Source organism: Periplaneta americana, chromosome 7, assembly GCF_040183065.1.
Source record: "Periplaneta americana isolate PAMFEO1 chromosome 7, P.americana_PAMFEO1_priV1, whole genome shotgun sequence".
NCBI classification, from domain to species: Eukaryota; Metazoa; Arthropoda; class Insecta; order Blattodea; family Blattidae; genus Periplaneta; species Periplaneta americana.
Window position 1 is genome coordinate 9,974,842 of NC_091123.1, and position 26,506 is coordinate 10,001,347.

The window sequence follows — 26,506 nt, forward strand, 5'->3', positions numbered from 1 at the left end:
CCAAGATGAAAGAGGCTAATCATAACATGGAAAGCTGCTACAAGTTGGTTGTATCTCTTTGTAATAAGGTCTTCTTACAGTCTGTAATTAATGCTTTATCGGACTGCGCCACTTGAGTGTAGCTGTTCCGTGTTCGTCATACTTCCCAGCATTCCAGTTTGATAATTTCCCTAAGGAAACGAAGAAATGGTCAGCGAGTTTGTCCAGACAGAATGATAGTGTTGTAATGTTTAGAGTTGTTTATGTATTAGCGGGAATATGTTGTGTTTTGAAATTGCAGTGAAACTTGTAAACACTAAAACGTGCAGCTTTAACATCGCGTGGAAACCACAGTCACATCGTGGGTTCGAATCCCTTTTAGGGAATGAATGTATATTGACAATGTGTTTAATCTATATTGTCTTCCATACAGACTCGGTGTCGCGTTTTACTTGTGTAACGGTAGTCCCGCAGTGTGTTTCTCTAAAGAAAAATATAAAACAATAGATTACTAGGATAAAACCTTCGAGCCACCGGCGTGGCTCAGTCGGTTCAGGCGCTTAACTGCCGATCTGAAGTTGCGCTCGGGCGCGGGTTCGATCCCCGCTTGGGCTGATTACCTGGTTGGGTTTTTTCCTAGGTTTTCCCCAACCGTAAGGCGAATTCTCGGCCTCATCTCGCCACATACCATCTTGCTATCACAAATTTCATCGACGCTAAATAACCTCGTAGTTGATACAGCGTCGTTAAATAACCAACTTAAAATCTTTGACATATACACCATACACCCCTCTGCGAACTAACGACAGAATCCAAACGTCCATCATGCTTTGACCAAAGCATCAGCAACACCGTCTGTTGAGCGAGAATAATCCAGAATTAATGGAATCTTGACGATTTCATTGAGAAAGATGTACCAACACCATCAAATTGTATAAACATTGGAAGAAACTAATTTCTGGTTATCCAGATTCTTTTTGTTGAAACATAATGTCCTGATTAAGATGTATATAATCAATGTAATTTAATGGTGTGTGTGTGTGTCTCATTTATAAACTTGCGTATTTTATTCAAAGCCAATATTAAAATAAAACTTGAGTTGAATTACAATTATGAACTTCATTATTTTTCATTGCCTTTTTTGTTCTTGTTTTGAGATTCCTGTACATTTAAATGTTTCATATAGTCTGTCTTTTTACTTCTTAAAGTCTCACAAGCAAACATTCTTATGGGGGCAGATAAAAAAATGTTTTTTTTTTTCGTTGAAAATACTGAAAGTTGTAAAAAAAATATGTTTTCCTGGGACCGTTTACAAAAAGAAAACACAATTTCATGGAAAGGTTTATTGGAACAGACACAGCAATGTTGAGCTATTTTTCAACATATTCCACACCGGAATTGAGACTTTGTCATATCGTAGGATCAACTTTTGTATCCCTATGTCATAGAAGTCAGCCGCCTGGAACCAGTGTGTAACATCCGTCTGCGCTTCTCTGTTGACCCCATGGTAAATGTCTCATTTTCAGTGGGGAATATATTGAAAAATAGTTCAATAGTTGTTGTATCTGTTCCAGTAAATTTTTCCAATGAAATTGTGTTTTTTTCTGTAAACGGCCGCAGGGAAACTTATTTTTTTTACAGCCCTCGTAATTGCACTCGTGGCCAAAACTTGTACAGGCACTTGTTTTGACGTTATTAACATTTTGGAAGAAAACAAATTAACTTTTTTGTCTGTCCCCATGAGAATGTTTGCTTGTCAGATTAAGAGATAGGGACTTCTGGGAGAGCTTACCAAAATTGAATAACACAGTGTATAGTTTGTTAAATGTAATTATGTATTTATGCAACCATATGTACATAGATTTCGTCATAGTATTCTTCCTGCAGTAAAATACATTGTTTCCATGGCAACACGTTGTAAAGACGAAATCCAGTCTGTCATTTCATAGTCATTTGCAAATCGCGTCCAGTTTTCATAAATTCATTTGTTTAAAAACGTCGATCTTTGAATTCTTTTTTACTGACGTAAGTAGCTAAAAGTTGCAGGCTGCAAAATCTATTAAGGAGGGTATAGTACAGCAGTGATGCTTTGTCTCTTAAAATGCAGTTAAAATATTAGAAACGTGGAACCGATCTTCGTCGTGATGCAGTAGGAAATTTTTAACGTCTTTATTTGAATATTTTCTACGATAATGTTCTTTGTGGCCATTAATTATTCAGATCTGTACCTACCTCAAAAGTAGATAAAAGTGTAAAGCTGTAATTTTCAACTGCCAAAATGTGAAAATTCCTCTTATAAGGTGTAACTTCCATGTGTGAAGTACATTTCTATGAAACGCACCAATTTACAACTAATTGCCATTTTACTTCTAACCTGTTTTTGTGGAAAAGGTCGCCATGAAAGACTCTTGTTGAATTTGTGTAGTCAACACAGCGCCAACCATGATGAACTGTCGTATCAAGGGGACTTAAGGTGATTGTCATTGTTACTGGGCTGAGATTTTGCTTTCCGAACGAAAAGAACATCTGCTTTGTTTTAAAGATGGAGAGCTTCTGTGCTTAGATTTTCTTGCAGCCTCTCGAACTCTGAATATAGACAATCGATATTTCGAGAGCCATCGCGTGCGGCAAGACTCTAAGAACTTAAAAAAGTTAGTTTGTTTTATGCGTTGCCTACGTTACACAATGCAGGAAAATAAGGTTCACAATGAAGGGGACAGTGTAGTTAAACATCGTGTGCCTAGGATCGTGATAGAGTTCTGTTTATAAGTTCAATATTTCATCAGTCTTCAACAGATTTTGTTTGACGAACGTAGCACTGGTAATTTTCTTGCATCTTGTGGAAATAGGAAGAGTTTAAACAACACCGATGAACAAATGATAAACGACTCGTCAGTTCATGATCGCATTAAATTTATTTAAGAAAGCCGTACATCATCCTTAGGAGCAAAGATTATGATATAGAAGTGTCTGATTGATAAATCATACTAGAATCATATGCGGACCAAAATACATTTGTTCGAATTGAATGGTTGAGTTGTGTTTGGTAGGAGTATAATAAATGAAGGGCTCAGAACCATAGTGGGCCAAGCGCCATTTACTAAAACCGTAGAAAACAAGGGTTAAAATGAAGTTATCACCATAATTCAATTGAAACATATAGCAAGTAATATAAAGTATACACATTAAAACGAAATGATATGTCAATCTTCATTAAACTATGATATTCATATATATTATTATAATGTACCGAAGTACATATGATATTTCCATGCAGATATTCTGCGTCATCATAAGATGAAAGAGTAATGGAACGGAGAAAAATTCTCTCATTCATAGTATGATGACGCAGAATATCTGCATGGAAATATCATATGTACTTCGGTAAATTATAATAATATATATGATATGCGTAAATCACTTCGTGATTTAAGACGGCACTTATTCCGTCGGATCCCGGCCAACTAGTCACTCATTACAAGTGCACCTCAGCACATGTGTGGACTTCGGTCCGTGGTTCATAGATATGTATGACGTAGTGCAGAGGGCGGACACTAGAGGGAACTCAAGAGTTGGAACTTAAAACTGAGACGATTCTTCCGACGCCGGGGTGGAATCCGGTGTGGCTTAGTGGATAAAGCGTCAGCACGTAGAGCTGAAAACCCGGGTTCAAATCCCGGCGCGCGCCGGAGAGAATTTTTCTCCGTTCCATTACTCTTTCATAGTATGGTATTCACTTAACTTTAATCCTTGCTTTCTCCGTTTTTAATAAATGGTGCTTGGCCCACTATGGCTCTGAACCCTTCAAATTGTGATAATTAACGTAATAGGAAATACCGGATAAAAATTATTAAGCAAAAAGGATATCATTTGAGTCCCAGCAAGAAGTTATTAATACAGACACAAACTTTAATATTTTGCTTCGCTCCATACAAAAAGTTTTATATCTTCGGGACTATTAATTCTTCATGTATTTAGGCTATTAGGAAGCTTTTTCCTGGAATACAAATTTATTATTTTGTTGCATTTGAATAATATGCCTCCATATTTCTATTAAATTAGCTCTAAAATTAATTCTTAAAATGTAATTGTTTATCTTAAAATTTTGAAAGCCAATATCAGAATTGTGCTAGAGATATTTTAAAGCATGTGCTTTTAGGAGTAAAATGTTATAGACATTTTGAATTTATAAAAAAAAAATAGTTTAGATATAACCATTCTAGTAAATTACTGTATCCTGATATTTTTTTTTTTAATTTGGGCCTGAATTTTTCTTTTAAAAATTAATCTTAAATTTAAATTAGTGCAGCAATGATATTTATACATATAAATTATGGAAATTGTGCGTCAATTAGGAAACAAATCAAATTTCACTGCTGCTGCCGTTTTGCGTCCCCCTGCGTTCGAACACTGTACGACTTGATTCCGCTCACTTTCGGGCCGACTTTAATAGTACTCGCAGTTCTGATCGGACTACTAACTGCTGTGAGGCATTCCACTCTAAACTGAACTCCCAACATTTTCCACCTATTAGAGACATTAAAGGATGTTCAAACTGAAACTTACGTTAAAATGAGAAGCGAGAAGAAAACTACTCTCAAAAGAATGTGGGACAAACAAAACTACATAAAAGAACAAAATGGAAAAGTTATTTGATTAGCCTATACCATTACACGGTATGAATATCTTCAAACAATTTGCTACAAGTTTCTCCCATCTACGTAATTTTATTACTTATGCTTGGCAATTGCAACTTTGCATGCAGATAAGCCTACATTATGAGACTAACAAAAAGCCAAATATTTTTAACCATATTTACTGCAAGTAGACAGTCCTAAGTCTGTGTAAAATGGGAAGAGAAATGTTATGGCACTGTTGTTAGTTGATGGGAATCAACACGTACGCTATGGGATAACTACGGTGACAGCTAATGGGAATCAACACGTACATTTTGGAATCAATTCGGAGTCAGCCAATTTCACTATCTGCTCCCTTTAAACATGAAAAAAAAAAACGCTCTTGTAATATAATTCAGCGATAATTCTGAACATAGGACAACTTCAAAAAACAAGGATTAAGCAGGCCTCGAACTCGGATTCTTTCATTAGTAATCTCAAATTCGATGAATCCTCTGTCACTTTTTTTCTGCCTCGAATATTTTTACGAAGTAAATGAACATTTGGGGACTCTGAAGAATTACTGTTTGCATACTTAGAGTTAAGATTAGTATATGTATAATCAGAAGAAGTGTCTCCCTTTATCTTATATTGGTAGTTGAGTCCTGGTGATAAAATATATCTTACAATACTAAAAACATTGCATTTCTCTAGCAGTATGGGTGGGAAATGACTTTTAAAAGTACAGGGCAGAGCGAGAGAATGGTGAGACATATAAGGGAAATAAAATTCCTCTAATTTGCATCTCAGTTTTTGTCATGTCATTAGAAGCGATGTCTTTGTTAGTCAGTCTGTGAAAGAAACGTTTCAGCTGTAGTTGACTTCGTAATTTACAAATGTCATCATGTGTACTACATTCATGGTTTGGGGCCTTACGACCTGTTCTTAGATTCAAGTTTAAAACTGGTATAACCATCCTCATTCCGGTCTTTCAACGTTACGCGTAGAATAAATAAAGAACTGGGAGGAAGACAACATACCTTTTAGTCGTATGGGGTTATTCAGTAATCAGAACACTACAAATAATCGCATATTTGTTTAAAATGAAAAATGTGTATGAAAATTATAATACCATTTCTTTTACGGTCTGTTCTTATATAAGACCGTTGCTGTCGAAGTCAAATACCGTGTTCTACTTTTAATTTAACAGGAGGCTGAGGGAACCTTTAGGCGTTTTCGAAGTTACAGCAACGAGAAAAATTCCTCCACCACCCGGAATTGAACCCACGACCTTTCAGTCCTTAGCAGTAGATCTGTCAACTAGCCATTAGCATAAGTATAATTTTTTTTACATAAAACATGTATTTTGCGAAAAGAATTTTATGGATTTTATTAATTTGTCCTACAGAATAACCTCTGTAATGTTGACAATTAATATTTGATGAGAAAAATTCGCTCCGGCTCCGGGAATCGAAGCCGGGTCCTTGGTTCTACGTACCAAGCGCTCTGACCACTGAGCTACACCGAATTCAATCCACAGCACCGGATCGAACCTTCCTCCTTCAGTGTTTCCCTTTGTGGCCTGACTCCAATTTAGGCATATATGTTGACGTATATTATGTATAGTGTCAACGCCATTGTACTAGCAGCGCACTCAGTTGAGTGACTTATTTGGCCGGGATTCCGCAGTTATGATAAAATCCATAATATTCTCATAGCTGGCAGTGCATCATAACTGCGGAATCCCGGCCAAACAAGTCACTCAACTGATTGTGAGTGCACTCCAAGTATAATGGCAGTTGACACTAAAAATAATATACGTCAACATATATGCCTAACTTGGAGTCAGGCCACAAAGGGAAACGCTGAAGGAGGAAGGTTCGATCCGGTGCTGTGGATTGAATTCGGTGTAGCTCAGTGGTCAGAGCGCTTGGTACGTAGAACCAAGGACCCGGGTTCGATCCCCGGCGCCGGAGCGAATTTTTCTACTCAAATATGAAAATAATTTTGTAAATGTGTACAGTACCTGTATTTTTTTATAATAATGTTGTAATTTCATAATTTATCACTTTTACTATAATTTCTTATATTTTAAAGTAATAACAAACATATTTTCTTTAATAAGAATGTCTATCCAAGCCAAGAACCGCATTAGACCAAAACAATATGACGCCATTGATCTGCGATTGGTTGAAAAGCAATTAAATAAACGCTATTAAATATAGTCCCGTAAATATTTCATTATAACTAACGTTTTTACACATGTTATGTCAATTCAAATCACAGCAATGTAATTAACCATTATGCTAGATTAAAATAAACCTATTGCACATGTACATTAATGTGTACTTTCTGTTTACCACGCCGTAGTGATACGTTAGTATGTTTCTTGGCTTGGATAGGTAATGGAAAACAATACGAACAAAATTCGCACAATAATGTGGGAACTATACGTATGTGGTAATTTAAATGTCCTGTGTCACTATTTTAAAAAATCTAGAAAGAATAGTAACCCTGTTATGTGAATCATTTAAAGATATGTAGGACCTTGAAAGGAAACTTAACATGCTCTGGGGTTGAGAACTGAGTGTGATAAGCATGAGACATTGACATCGTGTGACGTAGAACGTTTTCACAATATAAAGCGCTACTATAGGAAGGTGAAGCAGTTTTGGGAACAGGAAGAATATGTTAGACTAAATTAAAGAGAAGAGAGAACGGGAATGGTATGGTGGAGATTAGTTATCTGGAGACTCATGAATAGGAGACGGAACGTAGAGAAGGATAAATGTCCTTTGTGTGGACTAGCTGAAGACGCAATGCATATTGCGTTAAAGTGTCAGGCAACGAATGATTTGAGAAACAGTTGGGTGGATAAAAAATTTCTACAAATAAACGCTATAGTAGCTTATAAAAAATGAATAGTCACCTAAACGCAAACAATCTGCATAAATTTGGAAATTTTCTGTTTAGAGTTAAAATTAGATGGGAAGAGAAAGTCAAAGCTCTAACGGAGATGGAATTATAAATGTTGAGTAGTTACACGATAAGAAACTACGAAGAGTAGTCAATGAAGTAATAGAATAATTCTTAAGAGAGTAGGAGTTTTAAATAAAAGAGTTATACTTATTAGTTGATTATTATTATTACTTTTATCATTATTATTATTATTTTTATTATTAGTAGTATTATTATTGTAAACAGAGGAAACTTATAAGTTCAAATGTATTAATTTTTTGTTATATTTGTATAGAGAGTGATGGCGGATTAAGAACTGGAATACATCTGATCCGCCATAACGTGAACAGTGATGATGAAATAAATAAATAATAGTAATATGCGTTACAAGAGCGGTATGTTGAAGTTTTCATGTTCGAGGAAAAGTTTGAAAAAGCGAAACGTAGTTGAGCTTTTTTAATTTCCGAGAATTGAAAGAAAACATACCGCTCGTGTATCGTACATTATTTTGTGCGAACATCGTTTATTACATACCTGAAAGAGGAATTTCTAATTAGTTGCAATGAAATCTCCATCTTGGTTTCTGTTCAATGACGGCAAATTTGCAAAACAAAAATATCTATCTTCAACATTGTTGCTTTAAAATGTTTTCTGTGTTTACTATACTCCAGCAGACCGTGATATACGTCTGTCTTTTTTTCCCCCACTCTATGATGAGTCTGGAATCTTGTTGATTTTTTCACGGCTTCCTTAATGTTACTTGCATCACGAATGCAGTAACTTTAGTGGAGTTGTAGAGTTTACTTAATTTTTGCAAATATTTAAAAACAATAATTAACAGGGCAATTTAGGTGAAATTGCAGTGGTAAGTTTCCAATTTATAATTATTACTATATTGAACATCTCTAAAAATAATATGTTAAAAGCCTAAAGCAGTAAAATCAATATGTCACTTAAGCGGTAAGAAGAGGGAAATTGTTATGTGTGTTAGGTTGGGAATACTGAATGTGGAATTTTATACTTTCCGCGGATTGGTTTTGTGCGGAAACCAAGCAAATACGCACGATCTCGCACAAATAAATATAAAGCACTCTATAATAATAAATTCTAGATGTATGATAACTTGGAGATGACATCTATTTACCGCGGCTCCAAGCTCACACAGGAGTAGGTCGAGTGATTTTATCGTTACGTTTCGAAGTAGACGTTGCCTAAGCAACCGAAATGAAACAACTGAAAGCTGCTCGTAGTTTCTGTTTTCTGTTCCGAACACGCCATATACTGAAGGTGTATTGTTTATGCACACATAATTTTTTAGCGAGTGCCAGTAATTCTAACCTTTTAAATGATCTTCCATATAAAATATATAATATATAAGAAGGACTTGGAATACAAGAACGTGGACGGGCTTGGACACGAATCCATACCACTACAGATCGGGATCGGATGAGAAAAGTGATCGCACAAATGATCTTTGAATTGGGTGCCGCAGGTGACCTAAAAACTGTGTCGTAAAGCTTGAAATAAAGTAATTTCAGACGGCTGGAGAACACGGGTCTGTGCAAAAGTGGCAAACTTACGTAACTCTGACAGGAAACTGACAGACAATACACACAGCGTTCCAGGAATAAATCCACCTCATCTACTGTGAGTGTACTCCATTATCGTTCGACTAGATGCTCGACTGTTCGTCCAGAGATGTTGGGCAGCGATGAGTAACTTGATGTGTACGCGGTTGAGTGAATTTTGATTGTTGTTGCATTGTTCCGTTGTTGGTGTGAAGGAATGCTGGGAGTTTTATTAGCAATTGTTTTCAGAATGAAGTCGGTACATTGGAGAAAGGTGCTGTCTAGTGATTGGACAATGACAATGGTAAGGGTGGGAGTCACGTTAGGAAGGAAAAGTATAAAAAGTGAGCTCGATTTCTACTCAAGAGTTCTTTCCTATTTTCTGTCTTCCTCTTTGTCGCCTCATATCCATATACTATATCTTAATATCATCTATCATTTGATATCTTCTCAGCTCCGAACTCTTCTCTCGTTCACAATCCCTTCCAGTGAGTCCTTCAGTAGGCAGTTTCTTCTCCGCCAATGACCGAACCAATTCCTTTTCTTCTTCTGATCAGTTTCAGCATCATTCTTTCTTCACCCACTCTTTCCAACACGGTTTCATTTCTTATTCTGTCTGTCCACTTCACACGTTCCATTCTTCTCATTTCAAATGCTGCTATTAGCTTCTCTTCACTTCGTCGTAATGTCCATATTTCTGCCCCCATACAATACCACACTCGATAGAAAGCACTTCACTAGTCCCTTCCTTAGTTATTTTTCCAGAGGTCCGCAGAAGATGCTCCTTTTTCTATTAAAAGCTTCCTTGGCCATTACTCCTTCTGACTTCCTGGCAGCAGCTCGTGTTACTGCCTACAGTACACCCCAAGTATTTGAAGCTGTCCACTTGCTCTACTGTCTCATTTCGAATTCGCAAGTTGACCTTCTTCATTTTTCTTCCTGTGACCATGATCTTTGTCTTATTTGCAATTACCTTCATCCTATACTACTGTCATTTAGCTCCAGTAGCATATCCCTTAGTATCATCTCTTCTGCTAATATCGCCATATCAACAAATCTTATTTATTTATTTAACTAGCTAGCTAGTAAGTACAAATTAAACTTGAGAAACAAACATGTTTCTAGCCACTACCGTAAGAGCCAGGCTCGTGTACGGTATAGTCTTAGCCAATAATATAACATAAAATTTACAAGGACAGTTTACTAAATACAATAAGTAACTTAATTCAAACCAATAAATAACACACAACAGTAAAGAAAAAAAAAAAAAAAAAAAAAAAGAAGAAGAAAGAGAAAAAAACACGTTTAATATAAATTGACAATCAAACAGAAGCCATTGATATTCAATAAAAACATGAATATAGTCGACAGAAATAAAAGGTAAAAAACACACATTTGTTAATATTGTATATCACGAATAATTTTATAAATTTCTTTTTTAAAAGCTTCAATTTTAAAATATTTCAAATTTGGGAAATGGTTTGTAATTTTATTACAAAGTCTTGGACCGAAACTAGCACCATGTTTAAGTGCTGCACTTGTATGACATTTAGGCTCAATTAATGGGAAAGTAGACTTTTGTCTTCGAGTACGATATTCATGTGGATTAGATTTATGTTTTATTTGATTTCTGTGTCATATTTATAAATTTCTTCAATAGTTAATACTTTAAAATCTGTATAAATTAAATTTGTTGGATAATCCATATTTTTGGTTAGACAAATTTTTATTATTCTTCTGTGTAATCTTCTTCCTCCTCCTATCACTCCTCCCATGTTCTTCACTAAATCCTCCAAGTATATGTTGAACAGGGTAGGTGATAAATGACATTCTTGACATACTCCTGTCCTTATTTCAGTTACTTCTGACATTTCTTCTCTTATCCTGACTTCAATTTAAATGACAATAATATGACAAGAAAAGGAAGAATGGGAGTACCAGAAATATCAGTGAGTTATAAATAAAGAGAATTGTACGCTACGGGAAAAAATTATATAACCAAATTCGATTGGATTGGAAAGAGAGTATTGAACGTAATTGACGATGAAATCGCACAGGTAATGGAATCCCGGTCCTCTAGCCGTAGTTGGCAGAAGACCTGGCTGTCCTCGAAGAGCGATGATTGTGGGAAGCTTGATGGAAGAGCCATCAGGACTCTGCCAGGTTCACTTAATGTTTTATACCGCAGCAGTACCGGAAAGCAACAAGCTGGGGCTTGAATATTGCACAGGGTGCTATGCTTATCTCGTAACTACCGACGTCATAAAAAAAACGCATTTCCCTGTCAAACGATGTCAGAATACCTCCGCGGCTGTAATCGTGAGATTTAGAGGATGACACCTGAAACGACCGGGACGCTCCCGAACTCTCATGCTTCGTGTTCCTCCACCCCCTGGAAGGGATTATTTATTCATCATCGGTGATGTGATGCGGCGATTATGGGATTTCGGAATGAAAGATCATCGCCTCTGTGAAGCTATTGTGACAAGCAAAATCGAGTGAAACCTAAATATTTATAGTCCAGCTCGGGCTGACTATCGTTCCAGGCTGTCAGGTCCGACTTCTTGTAGTTTACTGCTTCCCGTAATTCAAGCAGATATGTGTACCTAGATTCGCCACGTTCAGTGTCCATGACTACGTAACGGGTTTTAGGTAATAGTTACGAGAGACGTCATTCTCTGTTACTATAATTTTTATTTACAGGCACGTGTTTTATTTATGTGAAGTGGTTAGTGCATGACCTTGGACTTAAAACCCTTAAATTGAAGTAATTATCATATAGGGCACAACATTTAGATTTATGCTATAATTATAATAAATTGAGGGGTTTGCCGGAAAAAGAGCGTATACGCCAATATGGTGAATTGAGATACAGGCAATCTAAGATTTTAAAAGGCACCTGAATAAAATGTTATACAGATAGTGAACAAAATTATACATTAAATTAAAAATCTTAGCGAGTATAAATGTTTTGTAGCATTTAGGCAATTTATATTATTAAATTTCCTTATATTTTTACCATATAAAACTTTGTTCTATACGGCCTTTATCCATATAATGATTTGCTTAGTGGATTTAATGTAGATTTCAGATTTAAATTTCACACGGAATTGGAACAAAGACACATTTTATGACATTTATTATCTACTTCTAAAGTAATTTACATTATTTCAGATATACTGAGTAGACATTAAGTACGCAAAGCAAAATCTCTGAATATAACAGAAAAAGAAAATCTCCATTTTGTGTGAACATAAATAAATAAAATTTATTCTTTGTATAATCCTGATAACAATAAGCCCAAAAATCTGAATATTGTAACAAATATCTTTATAGAACATAAAATATTTCCGTCTGAATCTATGAGTTTCATAAGTTTGTTTACTCTTAAAACAAGGACAATAATGAACATAAAAAGCAGTCAAAGGAAACAACTGGACTGACTAAACTGAACTATATATATTTGCTTAGTCTCTACCAAGAGAAAAAACACAGTACAGTATGCGGTAACGCGCAGCACTAGCTCTACTTGTAGACTGACTGACTAAATCACGCACGCACACACGCAGCCCTGTCCTGCAGGTATGTACAGTACAATCAAAACAAAATTTCGCTACTATAATTAGCGAATTATTCACTACATTTTAAACCGTTTTCCCGAAGAAGGGCGTAAAGGTCTATCCACCTTTCTTCCGGCAAACCCCTCAATTACATTAGAGCGTCTCGATTAGGCACAGTGAGAACGTAAACAAAGTGGAAGTAACGTGTGGAGGGTGGACGAACCGTACGATAAACACGAGGAATGCACAAGGTTTTAGGTACAACATTTATGGCCGAGATTAATTGAAATTATATTTTTCCAGAAACGTACAAAACAAATTGCATAACGTTATCACATACACATTTTAACAAACAAGCAATTGTAACGTTGAAATAAATCAATATAACAAATCAAAATTTACTACTTTATGATGTTGCTTTCAAGCAGCATTTTATACGATCATGAGTTTCATTCTCTGTATGACTAACATAATATCACTGGCTTCTGTGGCCGAATTAACAAAACTACAGTATTGTAATTATGTTTAGGAAATAGTGTTGTCACTTCAGACCAGTATACCAATAGGCTCTGACGATGGTGTATATACCGAAACAGCTGTAAGCCCACATGCTTAAATATATAACACTAGTAAGTTGGCCATTTATCAGTCTTCTGTAATAAAGTGTTAAAAGTAGTGTACGCAAGGCTCAAGATGGAATTTATTCCAGCTTGTCTTTAGAATCTCAGTGGAATTTATTCCAGCTTGTCTTTAGAATCTCAGTGGAAATTTATTCCAGCTTGTCTTTAGAATCTCAGTGGAAATTTATTCCAGCAAATTTATTCCAGCTTGTCTTTAGAATCTCAGTGGAAATTTATTCCAGCTTGTCTTTAGAATCTCAGTGGAAACTGATTCCAGCTTGTCTTTAGAATCTCAGTGGAAATTGATTCCAGCTTGTCTTTAGAATCTCAGTGGAAATTTATTCCAGCGTGTCTTTAGAACCTCAGTGGAAATTTATTCCAGCTTGTCTTTAGAATCTCAATTCCAGCTTGTCCTTAGAATCTCAGTGGAAATTTATTCCAGCTTGTATTTAGAATCTCAGTGGAAATTTATTCCAGCTTGTCTTTAGAATCTCAGTGGAAATTTATTCCAGCTTGTCTTTAGAATCTCAGTGGAAATTTATTCCAGCTTGTCTTTAGAATCACAGTGGAAATTTATTCCAGCTTGTCTTTGGAATCTCAGTGGAAATTTATTTCAGCTTGTCTTTAGAATCTCAGTGGAAATTTATTCCAGCAAATTTATTCCAGCTTATCTTTAGAATCTCAGTGGAAATTTATTCCAGCTTGTCTTTAGAAACTCAGTGGAAATTTATTCCAGCATATTTATTCCAGCTTGTCTTTAGAATCTCAGTGGAAATTTATTCCAGCAAATTTATTCCAGCTTGTCTTTAGAATCTCAGTGGAAATTTATTCCAGCTTGTCTTTAGAATCTCAGTGGAAATTGATTCCAGCTTGTCTTTAGAATCTCAGTGGAAATTGATTCCAGCTTGTCTTTAGAATCTCAGTGGAAATTTATTCCAGCTTGTTTTTAGAACCTCAGTGGAAATTTATTCCAGCTTGTCTTTAGAATCTCAATTCCAGCTTGTCCTTAGAATCTCAGTGGAAATTTATTCCAGCTTGTCTTTAGAATCTCAGTGGAAATTTATTCCAGCTTGTCTTTAAGAACCTCAGTGGAAATTTATTCCAGCTTGTCTTTAGAATCTCAATTCCAGCTTGTCCTTAGAATCTCAGTGGAAATTTATTCCATCTTGTCTTTAGAATCTCAGTGGAAATTTATTCCACCATGTCTTTAGAATCTCAGTGGAAATTTATTCCAGCTTGTCTTTAGAATCTCAGTGGAAATTTATTCCAGCTTGTTTTTAGAATCTCAGTGGAAATTTATTCCAACTTGTCTGTTGAATCTCAGTGGAAATTTATTCCAGCTTGTCTTTAGAATCTCAATTCCAGCTTGTCCTTAGAATCTCAGTGGAAATTTATTCCAACTTGTCTTTAGAATCTTAGTGGAAATTTATTCCAACTTGTCTTTAGAATCTCAGTGGAAATTTATTCCAACTTGTCTTTAGAATCTCAGTGGAAATTTATTCCAGCTTGTTTTTAGAATCTCAGTGGAAATTTATTCCAGCTTGTCTTTAGAATCTCAGTGGAAATTTATTCCAGCTTGTCTTTAGAATCTCAGTGGAAATTTATTCCAGCTTGTCTTTAGAATCTCAGTGGAAATTTATTGCAGCTTGTCTTTAGAATCTCAGTGGAAATTTATTCCAACTTGTCTTTAGAATCTCAGTGAAAATTTATTCCAACTTGTCTTTAGAATCTCAGTGGAAATTTATTCCAGCTTGTCTTTTGAATCTCAGTGGAAATTTATTCCAGCTTGTCTTTTGAATCTCAGTGGAAATTTATTCCAGCTTGTCTTTAGAATCTCAGTGGAAATTTATTCCAGCTTGTCTTTAGAATCTCAGTGGAAATTTATTCCAGCTTGTCTTTTGAATCTCAGTGGAAACTTATTCCAGCTTGTCTTTAGAATCTCAGTAGAAATTTATTCCAGCTTGTGTTTAGAATCTCAGTGGAAATTTTAGCCCTGCAAGCAGTGACATTGTAAATCGCGTGGGAGCACAAATTGTGTAATTACTTGCAACACATTAAAAGTTTTCTCCATTTTCAATTCGACGAATAACTTGCAGATTTGTTGCATGTTTAAAGATGTCCTTGACAGACATGTGATGTACTCGGTGGCAGTGCCTGAACTGAACTGGCACCTTCATTATTTACTAAGCCTCGGTACGCTTACAACCATTCACAGAATTGGAGTCGTACTGTATTAAGGACCCTGTACTTATCCATACTCAATATTTACGAGGAACATTATTCTGAAAGCGTACGGTACACATTTCATAAAGATTTTTTTGCTCGGAAAAATGAAAGCGTATTTTGAGCTCTTCGCACTTTGACAGCTGCAACATTTTGATATTGTAAATAATAATTGTAAGTTTTAGATGTTAGTACCTATTAGGGTTTCCATAATATAGAGCGATGTCTGTATCACTATTGAGGGTTGAGGCGAGACGTCATGGGGCTTCGGTTGGGGATGAGGATTACGTAGCATGGCGGCTTCCTCTAAGGCTTCCTCGCGGCGCGGGGACGTCGGTACCAAATTACTCGCAAACTTAGTCATTCTTGATTTAACGACCCATTGACGCAACAGAAACTGCTCAGAGCGACTTTGGAAAGTTTTACGTGCTCACTGTACTTATCCTGTATATGAAAACGAACTATGAAGTCATCTATGATTTAAGGGTTTGGCGGTGTTGAAGTTGGTATGAGACTTTTGGGATTTTACATCATTATCGGGCTAAGAGCTTTTCTCCAGTCCTGTAAGGGTGATGTATCCAATACTTAGCTCTGAAACGCTAGAGTTTTCGTATACGTATGAAAGGTGCAAAAAATCTTCTGCGACTATGAAGGAAAAATTGCTGCGCTGTATCAGGAATACACCGGCAGGTGGAATACGTCACCCAATTTCGGGAATGAAACTGCAGTTGTGTTGGTTTGAATGTTTAGTTTTTGTTTCGGTTTACAAATAGGGAGTTTGTGTCTACGATATGATATAATTATGGAACGACACCACAGACAAAAGTCATGTTCTTATGTTGGCAACATTGTGTATTCAGTTAAATTTGGTCGTAACCGTATCGGCACGGTTCAAAGCTACCGAACTAAATTCTCCAGTTTAGCGATAATTATTAATGAAGGTCATCCAATACACGGGCTATTCATAAGTCCGTGAAACATTTAAAAAATTCATAACTACTAAACTACACAACGAATAACAAATTATTTTACACTAGAATAAAGAGAAACTCTCCAAGTTTTGTTACATACCTTACAGATGCTCAATGTGTCCACCTTTGCCAATACGGCATACATCCATGCTGTAATCCATCTCGCCCCATACACGGATATCAGGATTGACCAGAGCCACGGCAGCTGTAATCCGGCGGCGAAGTCCCTGGAGATCAGCGATGAGCGGAGGCACATAGACAATATCCTTCACAAACCCCCACAAGAAGAAGTCACACGGAGTTAAGTCCGGTGATCGTTGTGGCCACTTCATTAACGCCCTCTTCTCGTCCTTTGCGTCCGATCCATCTCTGCGACAAATTTTGATTAAGATACCCTCGCACGTTGTTGTGATAGCGACAGGGAGATCTATCTTCCTAAGAGATGTAATCATTTCTGTCTTCGTTCAGCTGAGGCATCAGCCAGTTTTGTAACATCACAACGCAAAACTGATTCTGTTCTTTATCATTTCTCTTCCGACTGTACTCTTGAATATCATTCAAGCTATCTCGTGACCTTTCCTGTCTCCCTCTCTTCCTTATCGCATTGTTTCATTCGTATTCCTTCCGTCGGTATTCCCTGCTTGCGAGACCTATCTATACATATCACTCAATCAGAGGGAGCCTTAACTTTATTAGTTATTTATGATTTTACCCGAAAAATAAAAGAAAACCTTCATCTGAGACATGGTTTCTATTAAACCCTTAATATAATGACAATTTTCTGTTCCAATAAAAAAAATCAAGTTGACATTTAAGTGACCTTGAAATCCGCACTGGTTAAAAGTCACGAGTGTTATTACCTGTCTCGCAAACAAGTCATTTTCGAGATAATCAGGAGGAATATTTTAGGTACTCTTTATATTTATTATATGAGCCGTTCAAAGCAGAAGTGGTGTAAGTCAAGAATGGATAATGAGGGTTAAAGTAAACATTCTGTAAAATACAGCGCAAAGTAGCAATTAATATTCATAAACTATTAGTAGTCAGTGGATAGCAAGAAGAACATAAATTAATTGCTACTTTGTGCTGTATTTTGCAGAATTTTTACTTTAAACCTCATTACCCAATTTTGACTTACCACTTTTGCTCTGAACATGCTTTATAAATACGCAACAGTACTACGTTGTCTTCGGCGTTACTGTCACTGTAGCTGCTATCCACGTTTATAATAATCTGACCATTGTCTCTATGGCAACGTCTTGTGAAATGTATCTTTTTTCTATACCTGTTGTATTTTGCACATATGTTTCCCAGAAATATAAATTAGAGAGAAGGCCGTATGGCCTTAAACTCTGCCAGGTTAAATAAACCATTATTATTATTATTATTATTATTATTATTATTATTATTATTATTATTATTATTGTACGAAATGGAGCAAGTAAAGCGATAGGTTTGGAAGTAAATCCCGAAAAGACAAAGTATATGATTATGTCTCGTGACCAGAATATTGTGCGGGATGAAGTTACAGGAGAATGGAGAAAGTTACACAACGCAGAACTGCACGCATTGTATTCTTCACCTGACATAATTAGGAGCATTAAATCCAGACGTTTGAGATGGGCAGGGCATGTAGCACGTATGGGCGAATCCAGAAATGCATATAGAGTGTTAGTTGGGAGACCGGAGGGAAAAGACCTTTGGGGATGCCGAGACGTAGATGGGAGGATAATATTAAAATGGATTTGAGGGAGGTGGAATATGATGATAGAGACTGGATTAATCTTGTACAGGATAGGGACCGATGGCGGGCTTATGTGAGGGCGGCAATGAACCTTCGGGTTCCTTAAAAGCCATTTGTAAGTAAATAAGTAAGTATTATTATTATTATTATTATTATTATTATTATTATTATTATTATTATTATTATATAATTTACTTGTATGATGAACGCACTAACACTTTCATTCACTTCACGTGTAATACGCCGAATTGTATAGTGTAACGCGGGTTCTGTACATTTATGTAGGATAACTGTACGTTGTCATGAAGAAACAACAGTAGAATACTGACTAGATATTACAACTTACTGCACGAGGAGTCTTGCGGTCCCAAACAATAATCAGTCAATTAACTTATACATTATTGACGGCACGGCGGCGAGCGACAATCAAAACTCAAAGTGTACGCCGACGTTAACCTAATGAGTGGGACGATAATTACTAACTGCACAAGAAAGCCATCTTTTGTACGGTTTGTCTCTTTGACGCTTACAGTCTTTTTTTTATGTCCAGTCTTTAATTCGCGAGCGCGAGTGAATTATCTACTAAAGAGATGAGAACTGGCGTGTTATTCGAATAAGAATATTTCGCAATAATAATAAATAAGTAATAAAATAATTGAATCGGTTATTGTTGAAAGGAACTAAGTCTACTTTTTAAAGTTTTGAGATAATCGAAAAAAAACTGTTTTGTGGATAATCTATGGAAGATTAAACCAAAATATATTGTACACATATATTTCATGTGTACAATATATTTTGGTTTAATCTTCGATAGATTATTCAGAAATCAGTTTTTTCGATTATCTCAAAACTTTAAAAAGTAGACTTAGTTCCTTTCAACAATAACCGATTCAATTATATTACTATCAAATAAGGTATTTGAGCAGGACCTGATTTCGGTATAGTGCAGCCCCTAGGCAGTGCTAAATTTTGCCTTTTTATTTTCATTTTACAGGGAAATTTGTTTTTAAAACACTTGTTTCATTTTCAGAATTACAAAGACTGCTCAGTTTTGTAACGGTCACCAGATCTTATAAACCATCTCCAGTACACAGGTGATCTATCCCTCTGGTCTTTCGTCGATTAGGACAAGTGCCAGCGGATCTCGCTAACCACGCTTTCTCGCCTTGGGCCTGTGGTCGGTCTATACGACACCACACACGCCATACTTCTATATGTCATGAAATAAGGAGAGCGTTTGTGGGATGAAATTTTAATGTTGGGGAAACGGAAGAGCCACGGGGAAAACCATCATCGTCTGATCTTGCACACCACAGGTCAGTTATCAGCGACGGGAATCGAATCCTGTTTTTAGTGGGTTATTTTACGACGTTGTATCAACATCTCAGGTTATTTAGCGTCTGAATAAAATGAAGGTGATAATGCCGGTGAAATGAGTCCGGGGTCCAGGACCAATAGCCCAGCATTTGCTCATATTAGGTTGAGGGAAAACCCCGAAAAAAACCTCAACCAGGTAACTTGTTCCGACCAGGATTCGAACCCGGGCCACTTGATTTCGCGGTCAGACGCACTAACCGTTACTTCACAGGTGTGGACAATCGAATTCTAATTCGTGGAATATAAGCCCGTACTTTCCTGGATACGCTTAAAATAGATTAATTCATATAATAATCTCTTTTTCTCTTCAACGTGAGACTCAAAAGAAAAATAAAATTCAGAGACCAACAGAATAAAAACAGAGTAAGTTCAAAATTACGGAATTCGACGTTTGATAATAAAGATGAAGGTGGTGATGGTACATTTTACAGTTTCAGTGTAGGCTGCTTTCTGCAGAATGTTATCCGGTCGCTACTTCACAGAGAACCTCTGCTTTGTGAGCAGTGTAAACAGATCATACGGCGAAGTCGTGCTGCAGTGGTTGCTGGTTGCGTAGTAACAATTGAAGGGAGCCATGCGGCTGACTGGGTATTCAGAGGAGGTCCTCGTCTGCTCCTACACAAAGGCTACCCCTGTGTGCCGTATCGGGTTAAATCGGAGCCGTCCAAAACTTTTTGTGCTCCTCTCAGCAGCAGCTGCAAGCTTCTGTACGCTGCTCCGGCCTCTTCAGTAATTCCTCTCTGTAGGCTTCGCTCGTGTTGCTAAAAATACCCGGATTACATTCAGAAATTCAGCACAATATTGTAATCAAGGTCACGGATTGGCACACTTCTCCAATTCGCTGATTTGCACAGATTTCTTTACGTTTCGAAACTCGCATTTGAAGATTTAAATTGATATCACTGCTACTGACATTACTACTATTAATCAGTGCAGTATTCTCACATCATGATACTCGGGAGGAAATTAAACACAGAATAAATATGGGAAATGCCTGTTATTATTCGGTTCAGAAGCTTTTATCATCCAGTCTGCTGTCAAAAAAGCTGAAAGTTAGAATTTATAAAACAGTTATATTACCGGTTGTTCTTTATGGTTGTGAAACTTGGACTCTCACTTTGAGAGAGGAAGAGAGATTAAGGGTGTTTGAGAGTAAGGTTTTTAGGAAAATATTTGGGGCTAAGAGGGATGAAGTTACAGGAGAATAGAGAAAGCTACATAATGCAGAACTGCACGCATTGTATTCTTCACTTGACATAATTAGGAACATTAAATCCAGATGTTTGAGATGGGTAGGGCATGTAGCACGTATGGGCGAATCCAGAAATGCGTAGTGTTAATTGGGAGACCGGAGGGAAAAAGACCTTTAGGGAGGCCGAGACGTAGATGGGAGGATAATATTAAAATGGATTTGAGGGAGGTGGGATATGATGATAGAGACTGGATTAATCTTGCTCAGGATAGGGACCGATGGCGGGCTTATGTGAGGGCGGCAATGAACCTCCGGGTTCCTTAAAAGCCAGTAAGTAAGTAAGTTTTCTCACATCAATTAACCATCACCATAACTAAAATAACTACCATCAGCACCATCCTCTCCATCGTCACCACCACCATCTTCATTATCATCATCGCTAGCACTGTTGTCCTACCAGGTCCACATCTGTGGAGTAACGGTTGGCGCGTCTGGCCGCGAAACCAGATGGCCCGGGTTCGATTCCCGGTTGGAGCAAGTTACCTGAGAGATTTTTTCTGGGGTTTTCTCTCAACTCAATATGAGCAAATGCTGAGTAACTTTCGGTGCTGGACCCCGGACTCATCTCACCGACATACCACCTTCATCTCACTCAGACGCTAAATAACCTAAGATGTTGATAAAGCGTCGTAAAATAACCTAAAATAAAATAAAAAAAATATCCTACCATCACCACAAGCACCGTTACCGTTGACCTCATCATCACAACCATTTTTACCACTGTTATTATTATATCTCGGATTTTTAGACTCGTTTAGCGTAGGCTGAAACATACGTTCTTTAATGCACCTAGTTTTAAGCAATATCATCGCTCGAGAGTTCCCCGTGTTGCATACATTTGGGGAATTTTTACATAAAACTGTTGCAGCCTGTCCTGTTCGAGCCTAAAAATCCGACGTCTAGTTATTACTATCACGAACAATCTCACCATCTCTACCACCGTCACCATAATCACCATCAACTGCAGCATAATCATCAAACACCGTTTTGTGCCTACCATTTTAATGCCACTTTAATAAACATTTTTTTTCGAACCCGGTTCTTTTGTGTAATAAGTAGATGTTTTAGTCTAGTCGTTCGACGAACAGTGCCGCCACCAGTGCTGTCTTCACGCATGGACACGATAGGCACTTTCCCCGGGGCTCCACGAGCATAGGGCCCCATGCTGATTTATGCACGAACAAGAATATTTAACGCTAATTTTCCTATCACCCGCCTCAGCCTTCAACTCTCCTGTTAACTCGACAGAAGGAGAAAAATTATAGTTTATAGCGGAGTGAAGATCTTTGACTTCAAGCCACTTATACCCAAATATTTGTGTTGAACACTCGATCAGTAATAAATAATTTATGGTAATTTCGTAATGTGCTCCTGTACAAAGTACGATTTTATGTTTTTTTTGTTTTTCAAGTTCAAGGCTCATGTTATATTGTCCAAACTTTCGTATCGATTTTTCTTTGCTCTACAACGCATCAGTTTTTGAAATATCGAAACACTGAGTTTTTTTTTTTTTTTTTTTTTTTTTTTGAGGTACCAATAAATCGATGGTGTTCGGGTAAATGGGGGGGTTGTCATTTTTTGTGCAAATGGAATTTTATTCTCCAGGTGAATACACAAGTTAAATTCTACAAGTGGGTATGCAAAAAACAAAAGAATACTAGCATTTAATGTGTTTTATTTGTGTAGAAAATTATTTTCAATAATGGTCCTAGGTTTTGAATTGAATTGAATTTAACAGAGGAGAGCACTATGACCCAGCACTGCGACCTGTTAAGATCTATTGCGCTGATCCTCTGGTGACGCATTCCCAAACCCACACCGGCTGACCACACTAAGGTTCTCTGTGTGCCCAGGTTTCGAGCAGGCAACCCCACTCGTCCCTAGGCCAGCACCCTCCATGCGTCGCCAGCCGGCGTTCGGGGAATGCTACGGAATGATAACGGAATGGAGAAATAGTGACGGAATGGTGTAAATGTATAATTTGGGGAAAAACGGGAGAACCCCGGGAAAAACCCCCAAGTCCACACCTGTGGAGTAACGGTCAAGCGCGTCTGGCCGCGAAACCAGGTGGCCCGGGTTCGAATCCCGTTCGGGACAAGTTACCTGGTTGAGGTTTTTCCGGGGTTTTCCCTCAACCCAATACGAGCAAATGCTGGGTAACTTTCGGTGCTGGACCCCGGACTCATTTCACCGGCATTATCACCTTCATTTCATTCAGACGCTAAATAACCTAGATGTTGATACAGCGTAGTGAAATCTATACTAATAATAAATCTGTAGCCGAAATTTTTCTGGTAATTTTCGATTTTCCATAAATAATTGCTCCTAACATATATAATTAACCACCCTGAAACCGAAAATCGCTTTTTTGAAATTTTTGTTTGTATGTCTGTCTGTCTGGATGTTTGTTACCTTTTCACGCGATAATGGCTGAACCAATTTATATGAAAATTGGAATATAAATTAAGTTCGTCGTAACTTAGAATTTAGGCTATATGGCATTCAAAATATTTTATTTAAAAGGGGGGGGGTTATAAGGGGGCTCGAATTAAATAAATCGAAATATCTTCCTTATTATTAATTTTCATGAAAAATGTTACATAACAAAAGTTTCTTTAAAAATAATTTCCGATACGTTTTATTCTGTGCAAAATTTTGATAGGACTGATATTTAATGAGATAAATGAGTTTTAAAATTACAATAACAACGCCATCTAAGGCGGTGTAATGAAATAAAAAACAAGACTTCGTCTATAAGGGGCCTTGGACAACAACAATCGAAAGCTGTGAAACATAGCCTACAGAGAATGTTTCTGTGTTTGTATGAAGTAATATCGGAAGCTAAATTAACCGATTTGTATAATTAATTATTAATTCACCATTGGAAAGTGTAGTTTCTCTAGATGGACATAATGCTATAATGTTATCACAGTAACTTCTGAGTGAATTGAGGACAGGTAAGATTAAAATAACTTCTTATGCACAGAAAACTTGATAGGCTATTCTGTACATTCGTTTCCTGTATTTCCTAAAATAATGTTTATGTCTCTGGATCAAAATGATCGCATTTTTTTAATACAATTTAAATTAAGTAACATACTAAACGATTTATTCTTCTATCAAACACGAATGTTCCCTGGCTCAAATGTCCTATTTTGATTATGTAATTACTTTATATTTATTTCTAACGGGTGCAGCGGAGCGCACGGTTACGGCTAGTAACCTAATAAAGTAAAAATAAAAAACTCCCGACTGCGACCTTGTCTGCCACAAAAAAAATCCCAGACCTCACCGGGAATCGAACCCGGGCCGCCTGCGTGACAATCTGAAAATCTGACCATTCAGCACCGCATGGGTGTCTTATGTTTAATTTTCACTTATCTCAAAACTCATTTTTATGACATCTCCCTTTACCTAAACATAATCGAAATATAGGCCTAAGTTTATTTTATAGATAATGTATGCCTACATTTTTACTCCTGTGAGTGGTTGTGTAGCAGGGCCCAGTGTAGTGCTTTGCCCGAGGGCCTATAATGCTGTTTAGACGACCCTGGCCGCTCCTTCAAAATTTTCTGCCAAATTTTTGCTTCAAGACGATTGTTCCTCTTTTACTTGGTGTGGTTGGGAAGCAGGAATGAACCCAAGAGTGTTGTAGACGTTCAGGTGGAGTTGAGCTGGGTTTAGCAGACTTCTAATTCGCGTTTTTCGCATTCCAAAGAACACGCAGAAACGTCAGCGAGTCCTGTCACGTCCGGCACACTTCTCATTGACGAGGAGGATCTTCGGAAACTTCAGTACGGAGACTGAATTCCTTAATGCAGGCCGCCTTCATCTATATTAGCACTTGGGTTCGACTCTTGAGCACTGTTTTCAACGCTGTTGCTCTAGAAAATTGTGCCGAAGACTGTTTATAGTTTAAGGCATCGCTGAAGCGATGGACGTGTGTTCGAATCCCAGTTAGAGCAGGCATGTTTTTTTAGTTGCCAATGTGATTATGTATCTGGAACCTGAATGTCACTAAAGTCCTTCGAGTGCTTTTTGTGTCCAGATTTAAAAATAGTCCAGAATATGTTGGAGAATTTTAATACATGATTTTATTATTATTACCAGGTCCTTTTTATTTTTGTTACTTGTACTCTGTTTCAGGAATGTTTTCTCTTATAATACCGTTCATTATTTACTAGTTTACGTTAGTGATTTTAAGAAGATTAGGGGGACAGTTTGGTAACTTTCAGAACTTTTTTTTGTTGTACACATTTCAACCAAATTTTCACGGTATGTTGTCATTGACATTCTGTTGAACTGTTGGATAGGCCTATTTGAAAGTAATTTGATACCCTCGTTTTTGAATGATGCATTTTAATCATTATTTTTTTATATATTTTGGGTGCCTGTATTTATTGATAGATATTATTTCCGTCTATAACTGATAACCTACAAAGATTATAGACAAAAATAATATCTAAGTAAACCATTAAACTTATCGGAACCGCAATGCCAGTGAAACCCTATATTTAGTTTTAGTAAAATTTAATTCTAAGTACTTTTAAATTGTAATTTACATACTTACTTACTTATGGTTTTTAAGGAACCCAGAGGTTCATTGCCGCCTTCACATAAGCCCGCCATCGGTCCCTATCTTGTGCAAGATTAATCCAGTCTCTTATCATATCCCACCTCCCTCAAATCCATTTTAATATTATCCTTCCATCTATGTCTGGGCCTCCCCAAAGATCTTTTTCCCTCCGGGCTCCCAACTGACACTCTATATGCATTACTGGGTTCCCCCATACTTGCTATATGCCTTGCTTATCTCAAACGTCTGGATTTAATGTTCCTAATTATGTCAGGTGAAGAATACAATGCGTGCAGTTCTGCATTGTATAACTTTCTCCATTCTCCTGTAACTTCATCCCTCTTAGCCCCAAATATTTTCCTAAGAACATTCTCAAGCATCCTTAATCTCTATTTCTCTCTCAAAGTGAGAGTCGAAGTTATAATAATAATAATAATAATAATAATAATAATAATAATAATAATAATAATAATAATAGTTTTTCTGACCTTATATTTTATAGTAAATATTGTCCAATCTTTATTGAATTTAGGAGACACATAGACACCATGCCCTAGATCAGTTTTCAAATTGAAAGGAAACAATAAAATTATCAATTTTGAAGACAATAATTGCAAAACTTAAGGACATAATACAAAAAATTATGGACTACTAGGATTTATTTCTCGAACTATTCTGCACCACAATTTTTTTTCACATAGTAATGATGGTTTTAAGTGGGGGAAAAATTCGATGTTCATATTTTTCACCAATGTCTTCCCTTAAAGTTCCAATCTTTACAAATAAAGTTAGCTCGTAGCAGTCAAGAATATCGGTGAATAGAAAACACTCTCATCATACAGTTTTAAAACTTTTGACTTTTACGGCAAACGGTATTTTCAGTGATCCTATATGACACCGCTACGTTTTGCTTTTTCTTTACTTTTTATTATGTTTACGTCTGTGGTTGCTAAGCGACCATGTAGTTCAGTACGGTGTAGTATCTTAAAATAACGAATTCGTGGATACAGCGGCAACCTGCTATAACACAAAAGTTTGTTTCGTGAATATACGAGCGTGGTT

At 36.8% G+C, this 26,506-nt stretch overlaps 1 protein-coding gene across 5 annotated transcripts in view; it reads left to right on the forward strand.

Annotated features, from left to right (window-relative positions):
* Positions 1-26,506, forward strand: part of Abl (tyrosine-protein kinase Abl) — a 301,976-nt gene that overhangs the window by 35,240 nt on the left and 240,230 nt on the right. The window lies entirely within an intron of this gene.